This window comes from Panthera pardus, unplaced genomic scaffold, assembly GCF_024362965.1.
Source record: "Panthera pardus isolate Hobbes unplaced genomic scaffold, ASM2436296v1 HiC_scaffold_17, whole genome shotgun sequence".
NCBI lineage: Eukaryota > Metazoa > Chordata > Mammalia > Carnivora > Felidae > Panthera > Panthera pardus.
The window spans coordinates 12995824-13006867 of record NW_026526732.1 but is presented as its reverse complement, the minus strand read 5'-3'; the positions used below and the strand labels follow the sequence as shown (position 1 = coordinate 13006867).

General features: G+C 39.8%; 1 long non-coding RNA gene across 1 annotated transcript; it reads right to left on the bottom strand.

The window, feature by feature from the left end:
- Positions 1 to 6587: 6587 nt before the first annotated feature.
- On the bottom strand, positions 6588 to 10773 carry LOC109245328 (uncharacterized). Its single transcript, XR_002070808.2, has 3 exons — positions 10505 to 10773; positions 9144 to 9238; positions 6588 to 7046 (listed from the first exon to the last, which is right to left on the bottom strand). It is a non-coding gene; the product is annotated as an uncharacterized LOC109245328 (long non-coding RNA).
- Positions 10774 to 11044: the final 271 nt, after the last annotated feature.

Sequence of the window (11044 nt, the reverse complement as noted above, 5' to 3'; positions counted from 1 at the left end):
GCACACACAAGCCCAGGAAATCTAGTAGACACAAAGAATACTCTCCACTGGGGCAGGTGGTGTGGGAGCCCAGACCCCCAGCAGCATGTGCCCACTGCCCCTACCCTACCCAGTGGTCCCCAAGAGTAGCCACAGTCACACCAAGACTTCATAGAGAACAATCTGAAAACCACTAATGTATGTATGCAACCCCTCAATTTATAGATAAGGAACTGAGCACCAGACTGACACAGATTGCTGTCTGAGGCACACAAGTAGTGAGTGGTGAACCCACCCAGAACAGAGTCTGTGACAACTGAGGTCCATGGGATCCCAGATTTAGCAGGGCCAAGTCTAAAGGGATTCGAACTTCAAGCCTGACCAAAAGGAACACAGGTTATATATAAGAAAGTAAGAATTTTTTAAATTAAAAATATAAGATATTTTGTGGGGTGCCTGGGTGGCTCAGTCAGTTGAGTCTCGGATTCTTGATTTCAGCTCAAGTCATAATCCCAGGGTTGTGGGATCGACCCCCGCGTCGGGCTCCCTGCCGAATATGGAGCCTGCTTAGGATTCTTTCTCCCCCTCTTTCCTCTCCCCCGCTCTCTGAAATTAAAACAATATATATAAGACAGAAAAAATATATAAGATATTTTGTATGTTGTAACTTATATCTGGATCCTGAGACTCATTTATATGTTTTCATCATATATGTAAGAAGACTTTAAAAAAATGTAGTGAGCACATAGGTTTTTAGGAATTAAGTTAGAAAAACGAATCCACAGCTAATATCATCCTAAATGGGGAAAGTCTGAAAGCTTTTTCTCTGTAGTCAGGAACAAGACAGGGATGTCCACTCACCACTTTTATTCTACATAGTACTGGAAATCTAATCATAGCAACCAGACAACAAAAAGAAATAAAAGGCATCCAAATCAGCAAGGAAGAAGTAAAACTTGTACTATTTGCAAATGACATGATATTTCATATAGAAAGCCTGAAAGACTCCACCAAAAAAACCCAAAAAACCAAAAAAAAAAAAAAAAACCTGTTAGAACTGACATATGAATTCAGGAAAGTCACAGGATACAAAATCAATGTACAGAAATTTGTTGCATTTCTATACACCAATTATAAAGCAGCTGAAAGAGAAACTAAGGAATCAGGATGCCTGACTGACTCAGTTGGGTAAGCATCCGACTCTTGATTTCAGCTCAGGTCATGATCTCATGGTTTGTGAGATCAAGCCCTGTGTCAGGGTACAGAGCCTGCTTGGGATTCTCTCTCTCACCACTCTCTCTGCCCCTGCCCCCAAATGAGTATGAATGAACACACTCGATCTCTCTCTTTCTCAAAATAAATAAACATTTTTGGGGTGTCTGGGTGGCTCACTCAGTTGAACATCCAACTTTGGCTCAGGTCATGATCTCACAGTTCGAGCCCCGTGTTGGGCTCTGCAGATTCTGTGCCTCTCTCTCTCTCTCTCTCTCTCTCTCTCTCTCTCTGCCCCTCCCCCACTCGTACTCTGTCTCTCTCACAAAAATAAATAAACTTTAAAAAAAATTAAAAATAGGGGCACCTGGGTGGCTTAGTGGTTAAGCATCCAACTTCAGCTCAGATCATGATCTCACGGTTTGTGGGTTTGAGCCCCACATTGGGCTCTGTGCTGACAGCTCAGAGCCTGGACACTGCTTTGGATTCTGTGTCTCCCTCTCTTTCTGCCCCTCCTCTGCTCATGCTCTGCCTCTCTCTCTCTCTCTCTCTCTCTCTCTCTCTCTCTCTCTCTCAAAAATAAAATACACATTAAAAAAATTAAAAAATAAATAAACATTAAAAAAAAGAAATTAAAGAACCAATCCCATTTACAATTGCACCAAAAACAATAAGAAACCTAGGAATGAACCTAACCAAAGAGGTGAAAGACCTGTGCTCTGAACACTATAAAACACTGATGAAAGAAATTGAAGAAGACACAAAGAAATGGAAAGACATTCCATGCTCATGAACTGAAAGAACAAACACTGTTAAAATATCTATACCACCGAAAGCAATCTCCAAATTGCCAAAGTAACCTTGAAAAAGAAAAGCAAAGACGGAGGCATCACAATTTCAGACTTCAAGTTATATTACAATGCTGTAGTTATCAAGACAGTATGGTACTGGTACAAAAACAGACACATAGATCAATGGAACAGAATAGAAAACTCAGAAATGAGCCCACAGCTACATGGTCAACTAATCTTCGACAAAGCAGGAAAGAATATCCAATGGGAAAAAGAATGTCTCTTCAACAAACAGTGTTGGGAAAACTCGACAGCAACATGCAAAAGAATGAAACTGGACCACTTTTTTTTTTAATGCTTATTTTTGAGAGAGAGAGAGAGAGAGAGAGCAAGAACAAGTGTGAGCAGGGGAGGGGCAAGAGAGAGAGGGAGAGAGAAAATCACCAGCAGGCCCCACACTGTCAACACAGAACTCACATGGGGCTCAATCTCACAAACTGTGAAATTATGATCTGAGCTGAAATCAAGAGTTGGACACTTAACTGACTAAGCCACCCAGGCACCCTGAAACTGGACCACTTTCTTATGCCATACACAAAAGTAAATCCAAAATGGATTAAAGACATAAATGTGAGGGGCGCCTGGGTGGCTTGGTCAGTTAAGCGTCTGACTTCGGCTCAGGTCATGATCTCACAGTCCGTGAGTTCGAGCCCCACATCAGGCTCTGTGCTGACAGCTCAGAGCCTGGAGCCTGTTTCAGATTCTGTGTCTTCCTCTCTCTCTGCCCCTCCCCTGTTCATGCTCTGTCTCTGTCTCAAAAATAAATAAACGTTAAAAAAAAAATTTAAAGACATAAATGTGAGATGTGAAACCATAAAAATACCAGAAGAGAATATAGGCAGTAACTTCTCTAACATCAGCCATAACAACTTCCTCCTAGATATGTCTCCTGAGGCAAGGGAAACAAAATAGAAAACTATTGGGACTACATCAAAATAAAAAGCTTCTGCACAGCAAAGGAAACAATCAACAAAACTAAAAGGCAACCTAGGGAATGGGAGAAGACATTTGCAAATGACATATCTGCTAAAGGGTTAGTATCCAAAATATATAAAGAATTTATAAAAGTCAACACCCAAAAAATGAATAGTCCAATTAAAAATGGTCAGAATACATGAATAAACATTTTTCCAAAGAAGACATCCAGATAGCCAACACACACATGAAAAGATCCTCAACATCACTTACCATCAGGGAAATACAAATCAAAAACTACAATGAGACATCACCTCACACCTGTCAGAATGGCTAAAATCAGCAACACAAGAACTACAGGTGTTGGTGAAGATGTAGAGAAAGGGGAACCCTCTTGAACTGTTGGTGGGAATGCAAACTGGTGCAGCCACTGTGGAAAACAGTATGGAGGTTCCTCAGAACATTAAAAATAGAACTACCCTATGATCCAGCAATCACATTTCTAGGTATTTACCCAAAGAATACAAAAACACTAATTCAAAGTGATACTTGCACCCTGATGTTTATAGCAGCATTTTCTACAACAGCCAAATTAAGGAAACAGTCCCAGTGTCCACTGATTGATGAATGGATAAAGAAATGGTATATATATGCATGCCATGGGATGCTACTCAGCCATAAAAAAGAATAAAATCTTGCCATTTGCGATCACATGGGTGGAGCCAGAGAGTATTATGCTAAGCAAAATAGTCAGAAAAAGACAAATACCGTACGATTTCACTTATATGTGGAATGTAATAAACCAAACAAGCTAAGGGGGAAAAAACAGAGAGTGAGGCAAGCCAAGAAACAGAGTCTTAACTATAGAAAACAAACTGATGGTTATCAGAAGGGAAGTGGGCGGGGGGTATGGGTTAAATAGGTAATGGGTATTAAGGAGTGCACTTGCTGTGACGAGCACAGGGTGTTGTATGGAAGTGTAGAATCACTATATTGTACAACTGAAACTAATATACTGTATACTGAGAGTAATCTAAATAAAAACTTTAAAAAAAAAGTTAGAAAAACCAAGCATGTATTTCATCTTACCCATAACTTATTGGTGATTGAACGGTATATCATCTCTGGTTGGTCTCAGGGAAATTTACCAAATTTGTGGATTATAAGAATGGTTGAACATGTTTTCTAATTTGGAGGTGGATGAAGTTGCATCAAAAATGTAAAAGCAGGGCACCTGGGTGGCTCAGTCGGTTAAGCGTCCAACTTCGGCTCAGGTCATGATCTCGCGGTTGGTGAGTTCGAGCCCCACATCGGGCTGTGCTGACAGCTCAGAGCCTGGAGCCTGTTTCAGATTCTGTGTCTCCCTCTCTCTCTGACCCTCCCCCGTTCATGCTCTGTCTCTCTCTGCCTCAAAAATAAATTAACGTTAAAAAATAATTTTTTTAAATGTAAAAGCAATTTAAAAACTTTTATTGTATGATATGATTAGAGATTTACTTTGGAAGTATTTCCATGTGCTGAAACTTGCTCCATGTAGTAAAGCTTTCATATAATTTGAATTATGCAAGCATGTGAGCTAGAATTGCAATTATATGTAATTGACTTTGCCAATGTAATTGAAGTGCGTGGCCTTACTATTTAATTTACAAATCTGTGCACAATTAGTTTTCTGTGATCTTTTTGATCTCTTTTTATAATGCTATACTTCTCTAAGTTATGTGAAATCCAAAAGCCTATTACTAAGGGCATTTGTAGATTAGTACACATCTCTGACACCCTTAATAAAATAACCATTCCCTTGCCTTTCTGGCTCTTGGTCTGACTGATTAGGCAACGGCTCTAGTGAAGAGAGCCAAATTGGTTCTCTACTTAAAAGAGAAATTACCTTCTTCTTCATAATTATCTGTACTCTCATTGTAATCCTCAACCACCACCACCACCAACACTATAAGGCAAAGCAAAGATTAAATATTTCTCTGTTCATTCCATAAAAAAGGCTTCACAAATACGTATTTACTATCCTCCAGAAAATAATACCTTAAGTGGAATATATATTTATTATCTGCCTGAACCTGTCACCATTAGCCAAATCTTTAATGCCTCTAATTTATGCCCAGATACAGTACTTGAAATTTTAAAGAACAGTTCCAAAAAACCAAAAGCTTTTTGACCACATGTATACCACAGGGAAAGGATTTCCTAAATTCTGGCCAAATGTTGACGTCTTAACAACGTACCAGAATCAAATAATTACTAGAACTTCTAGGTCTTTATCTTAGGCACCTGCTCTTCAGTGATTTCAGTTGATCATAACATGATCATTGTCTCATGGGGCCATCAAGGATTGGCTGGGAGGAGTCTCTGGCATTTGTTTGGAGCTGTTAAGGAGTTGGCATGTTGCAGCTTGTCTTTTTTTTCCCTCCACTTCTCTTGTTAAAGTCTTAAAGTCCTGTTAAAATGTTAAAGCAACTGCTCTCTCTTCATTGGCTATAAGATTTTATGCAGCTATCTTTTATCCCTTGAGTGTGGTCATTAGACCCTTGATTATCAGAAACAGAGATTTAACAGGCCATGTTAAGAAAAATGGGAACACACAGAGATATGTGAGTGCCAGATCTTAAAAGCTGTGAGAATACGAGGCACATCTTGAGGCAACTCTCCTCTCTACCTCTCTCATAGCTCATATGGTCTTTCAAAGAAAGAACCATTGCTTTAATCTGTGTGTCTGCTCTATCCTTTTGTGAATTTACTCTGCATTCCCTAGAAATAATTTTGAAGGGAACCAGTCTGGTTGGCTTAGCTAATTATCCTCCTATAGGGCAAAGTCCTTCCCATCTGGCCTTGGGTTGGGTGCTCAATGTTGATCCCATCAGAGCTGACCCCTGCATACTTAGAGTCACATACTACTTCACTAGGCAGGGACCAGGGTGGTTTCTGCTATTAAAAAACAAAAACAAAACAAAAACTCATGGTAGCAGGCACTGTAATTAACCTGCCCAATACATGTATAATCAGAAGATACATGTGCCTCACCCTTGCTTAGCTAAGAAAAGATCTTGCAGAAGCCCAATGCTTACTCCTTTTTGCACACCAAACTGGTATATCCTAAGCTCTGGGCTTCTACTGAGCTTTGGCAAAACCTGACTCTGCTTTACTTTGAGTGATCCATTCAGAGCTACCTTCTTTGTCCAGTTACTCATTTGTGGTTTGAATAATTCACTGGAATTTGGGCCTCAATGTTCTAGCCCTCTCAAATTCCATTGATTTATCTATATAGTTAAAAATAATTATACTCATCCATTTAATAAATAGATCAGACTGCTTAACAACATTCTCTCCTACATTCAGAAATTTGAAGGGTAGACTGGCCGCTTTTTGCTCACTTTTCAATGATGTCAATTTGGGGAACGGATTCTACAAACTTCAAGTTCTGATTCTCAGCTTTTACAATGTCTTTAAATTTACCATCTGAACAAATAATAATCATCAAGATTTCAGAAAGATTAAAAACAAAATATATTTAAACTTTTCTAATCATTTTATCCGTCAGTCTTTTCAGACTCTTGCTAACTGCAGTGAGTTACTTCAGGACTAAAGATGCTGTCCCGAATTGTTCAATGTCTGCTCAGTTAAAAAGGACATTGGAAAAAATGACCTTGCACACTCATTAATGAGAGTTAGGAAGTAACATTTCCTATTCATTATATTACCACTATTTTCCTTAAAAATGTGCGGTGAAATATGTGGTATTTCTCAGTTCCAAGAAAACTAAAGCTGACATAAAATAAACTGAGAGTTAAAAATAGATCCAGTATTGTGGGGTCAACAAAGCCTGTTATTATTCCGATCTGATGATAGCACCACCGTGCTCAAATCCTATGCATCTGTCTCTATCTAATACATACACATATTTACTCTGAGGAAATGGGAAAGCTCAGCTCAGCCAAGAGCAGTAATGTAAACAGCACTGCACCTACTCTCAGCAGGAATAGTTTGCACACCTGTCTTTCTTGGAAATGTTTCAGCTGGTTGTTTTCTCAGGTTCATGTACAATTTCATTAGGCCCTGGAAACACCTTCACTGTGTCAACTGTGCTGGCCATTAGAGAGAAGGGGAGAAAGAGAAAGAATATTATTCATTAGGTTTGGTTTTCTAAGTGCTTGTTCCACGTAAGACACAAATATGTAAACTTGTAATCATAAAATAACATATCACATACTACAGAGAGTTGGAACTGTATTAAGGAGGCAAAGAAAAGGAATCCTAACACAGCCTGGGGAGGAGAAAGGAAAGGAGTTAGGGAGGGCTTTCTGGAAGCAGTGACCACTGAGTGGGGAAACAAGAGCAGGAGTGAGGTAGAAGGAAACACATTCTCTACAGAGAACACAGCCGTAATAAGGACTTGGGGATAAAGAACTCTTCTTAAAGTCTTTAAAGTCTTCTGTGTGGGGTTCTGGGAGTACTACAGGGAGTTGAATATTCTAAAACATAAAGTGTGAGTTAAGCAAGGATTGAGAGATGAGGCTAGTGAGATAAGCAAGACTAAAATCACACAGAGCCTTACACACCACTGTGTTGGGAAAGGGCTGCTGTGTTAGGAAAAGCTGTTCAATACAATGTAATAAAAACTAATCATTGTGGACTCATGAGAGCTTATCCAAGAAACATCCTGTCACTTTAATACCCAGGCAGGATATTAAAGATATTTTCATATTGAGAACCTTTCGCTAATTCTCATGTCTGTGACACTGAGGTCTACTCTTTCATCTTCAAATTTGAGCTACTTAGGTCTAGTGGCAATTCTTTAAGAGTGCAGAAAAAGGAAGTGCAAACTATAAAAAATGTTGTAATTTTTTTTTTTTTAAACAAAACAAATAATCAAAAGAGACCGCTTAACTGTTGCTTTCTGAGCTGCAAAGATCCTGACAGACTTAGGAGGCTGAACTGAAGAAAAGTCCTATTTGTCTTAACCAATGTTTTCTTCAAATATGAGAGGCTGCATGTGTTGCCATAAGTGCTCACAAGGATCAACTGGTCAGAGTCACCAGTGACCGAACTGCGTCCTCAGAATCCTTGTAAGTAATCCCCACCCCCAGTTCCCTCCTCAGCTCCAAGGAGGCAAGTCCAGTGGGCAAACTCTCCTTCGGCCCCTTTGTCCGTGTGAATGTTGCTTATGCTCCCTAGCAAACAGAAAGGGTGAACTGGGCTCACTGATTTCTACCTTTTTTTTTTTTTTTTTTTTTTGAGACAGGAAAAGAGCACAAGCAGAGGAAAGGGGCAGAGGGAAGAGAGAGAATCCCAAGCAGACTTCATGCTCAGCACTGAGCCCGACATGGAGCTAAATCCCATGACCCTGAAATCATGACCTGAGCCTAAAGCAAGAGTCAGATAGTCAACCAACTGAGCCACTCAGGTGCCCCTGATTTCTACTTTTACAAAGGTCAAGGAGTCTGGGGCACCTGGTTGGCTCAGTCAGTGGAGCATGTGATTCTTGATCTCAGGGTTGTGAGTTCAAGCCCCACACTGGGCATAAAGATTACTTTAAAATTAAAAAAATCTTTTTTTTAATTAAAACAATTTTTTTAATGTTTGTTTATTTTTGAGAGAAAGAGCAGAGCACAAGTGGGGGAGGGGTAGAGAAAGAGGGAGACACAGAATCCGAAGCAGGCTCCAGGCTCTGAGCCGTCAGCACAGAGCCTGACGCAGGACTCAAACCCACAAACTGCAAGATCATAACCTGAGTCAACTTCTGATGCTTAACCAACTGAGCCACCAAGCACCCCCAAAATAAAAAAATATTTAAAAAAACATTAAAAATAAAGGTCAGGGGGTCTTATAAAGAGGGTGACCAGATGTCCTGCTTTACCAGGCACAATCCCAGCTTATGTCTGTACTGTCAACCTAAATACCAATAGTGGTTCTTTTCACTCTCAAAAATGTCTCTGTTGGGGGGCACCTGGGTGGCTCAGTTGGTTGAGCATCTGACTCTTGATTTCGGTTCAGGTCATGATCTCACAGTTGGTCTTTGAGCCCTGAGTCAGACTGCGCTCACAGCACAAAGCCTGCTTGGGATTCTCTCTCTCTCTCTCTCTCTCTCTCTCTCTCTCTCTCTCTCTCTCTCAAAAATAAATAAATAAAACATAAAGAATGTCTATGTTTAGATAATAAATTATATGGTCCCCCTACCTCTAACCAGCTTCAGCAGGAATTCAACGTGTGCTTCTGAGCCTCTTCCATTTATTCCACATGAGCAGCTGGTCTGATGGAACTCCAGCAAATTCCTGTGAAATACAACAATTTGAGCAGCATCTCAGAAATGAGAGGTTAAGAGTCTGAGCTATAATTTATATGTTCCAGGAACCTTCAGAAAAAAATCCAGAATTACATTTAATAAACATAAATGCTTGCTACACTCCTCTGTTAAATAAATACTTAATGTTTGAAAACATAAGGAATGTCCACCTACAACCTCAAGTGAAGATGGTCAAGGAACTCGGGAAACCAAGGGCAAAGGGTTTCAGGAAAGCAGAATTGGGAGGGGCCATCAGAAGCACCATTCCTGAGGATGGTGCATCTGGTTCGAGTGGGCAGCGTGTTCCGAATAATGCTTCCCTGGTCCTCTTCGGCCACTGAACAGCATGTTCCGCAGTTTCTGATCTCTTGGCTCTCCCTCCTTCCCCCACTCAGAGTCTTTTTCAGAGGATTTTGAACTTTTTTTCATTTTTTTAATTGTAAGAAATGACTCTATTGAGGTATGATTGGCACAGAACGAACTGCATATGCTGAAGTGTACAACTTAATTACTTTTGACGTACATTTGCTTCCATCACGATAATGAACATACCCATAATCCCCCAAATTCCTACCCCTGGTATGTCCTCCAGTCAGCTCCTCTTGCTCCCCGACTCCCATCCCCAGGCATCTTTCATTTGGCTTAAAAAAAAACAAAAGAAACAAACAAATAAAACTTTCAAAAAGTGATTTTTCTCAAATACTTTTTTAATTGCTTAATTTAAACCTCCTGAAGATCTAAGGTTTCTTGCTAATCCATGTGAAATGTACACAGCAATCTGCTTAGTTGTCTGGCACACTTTTCACATTAAAAAATAAATAAATAAAATACAAGAAAATTCCAAGACAGCAAAGAACATATTTGGCTTGCTTAACAAGCGTACGGAAAAGAAGCATTTGCTTTAGCTTAAAGCCATTAAAAGCATTCTTTCCTATGGAAAAGTGAATGCCAGGAACAGCGAGACACTGAAACGGTCCAAGTTTTTACTAAAAAGTGAGAGATGGCATTGCTAAAGGAAATACACACTCAGATAATAGAAATAAATCATATTTCACCCAAGTGGAATGCCTTCTGTTTCCACAAAGGTGTCAAGGAAGTTATTGAGCAACTTCCAATACTTTATCTAACAAACTGGTAACTTTGGCTTTGGGAAAAAAAATGCTCGAAGTTTATTCTTGGTTTGGATTGCATTTGCTCTAGGCTAAAAAAATAAATAAATAAAAACAACAACAACAAAACAACCAACCTAACCAACCTTTTCTTTTTAATGATGGGAGACTTCAGGAAAAGCACAGTTCTGAATGTCTTAGATTCTTCCATTAAGTAACTACGTGAGTCTTCGAGTCATTTCAATTAGGCTTCTTATGGTATAATGAAGAATCTTCAGAGCCCCTTCAAGCTCTCACTTTCACAGTGTAACCTTTTCAGGAATATCTTTGTCCAACAAAGGGGTGAGGGTTGGTTCAGACTCGCCCTGAAGTAGAAAGAAAAGAAAAACCAGGTTCCCTTCCCATAGCACTACTCACTATAGCTGTTACAGTGGCTATTGCTGTATAGCTATTCTAGAGCTCTGACTTAAATAGAAAATAAGGTCATTAAAGATCAAAAACATGAACCGAAGGAATAAAGAACTATGTCACAGAAATGGTCCTAGGAGAAAACAGCCCAGGGCAGCCGGTGACGTGCCGTCTTGTGGCCACGACCATTACGCCAGAGAAAAACCCTTCTGAAGTCTCCGTGACTGTCACCAGCTCCCAGTTCGGTTTCCTAATCCTGTGTTTCCCAGCCTTTGGCA